At 55.4% G+C, this 787-nt stretch overlaps 1 protein-coding gene across 1 annotated transcript in view; it reads left to right on the top strand.

Moving 5' to 3' along the window:
- LOC104495683 (M-phase inducer phosphatase 1-like) overlaps window positions 1-787 on the top strand; it is a gene marked incomplete at its 3' end in the record, with an annotated part of 7,906 nt that overhangs the window by 723 nt on the left and 6,396 nt on the right. The window lies entirely within an intron of this gene.

Genomic DNA, 787 nt, shown 5'->3' with positions numbered 1-787 from the left:
CGATTGCCTCGCCGCTCTGCTCCGTAGGTGGGGGTGGGTCAGCACCTTATCGCGAGCGTGTCGGCCTTCCTTGCAGGAGAGGCAGCTCCTCGGGAGATGAAAGCTGCTGAAGATAGCCCGAGATAGGGCGATTCTCTAGGCCGGGGTGGCTGCAGATAGCGGCCTGTGAGGGTTTATAGCCGAGGGCTGGGAAATGGGGAGATAGTGTCGGTCGTTGTGGGGATCCCTATCTGCCCGGGATGTGATATGATCTGACGTGAGCCTCTGCCCTCTGGAGGGTGATGACTGTGCTGAAAGCAAGTTGTCACCGTGTGGGTTCTCTCTTCAGCCTGGACCGCGCTGAGCTGCTCTGCTCTCTTGGGTGGAGGCTGTTGAGCAGGGTTTGTCTTGTGGTTTGGGGGTTTTTGTGGCTTTTTGTTGCCGATTTGTTTATCTGGGGAGCTGCATCTTAATACTGATACTCGTCTAGAACTATGTGGTTTTGAAGATAAGGTGCTTTTTATCAGTGAAAATGGAATAAGCTCTTACCTCATAACTTGTAGAATCAGGGAAGCTTCTGATACTTCGCTGGTCCAGCCCAGCAAGGGAAATCGGTGTCCCCACCTGAATCTACGCACTGCTCTGACTGTGCTTGGTCCTCCCAGCCTCCAAAGGAACTTTGTGAGCCGCTAAAACCACCAGTCTTGAGGTGATGGTGTAGAGCGCAGTGGCCTATCGCCAGGGCTCACGATGCCGCCGCCGTACACCACCTCCTCGGGGCTCTGTGCCTGGGGAGGTCTCGTGGCTG

Source organism: Buceros rhinoceros, unplaced genomic scaffold (genome assembly GCF_000710305.1).
Source record: "Buceros rhinoceros silvestris isolate BGI_N320 unplaced genomic scaffold, ASM71030v1 scaffold38606, whole genome shotgun sequence".
NCBI lineage: Eukaryota > Metazoa > Chordata > Aves > Bucerotiformes > Bucerotidae > Buceros > Buceros rhinoceros.
This window is presented reverse-complemented; position numbering and strand designations above follow the sequence as displayed.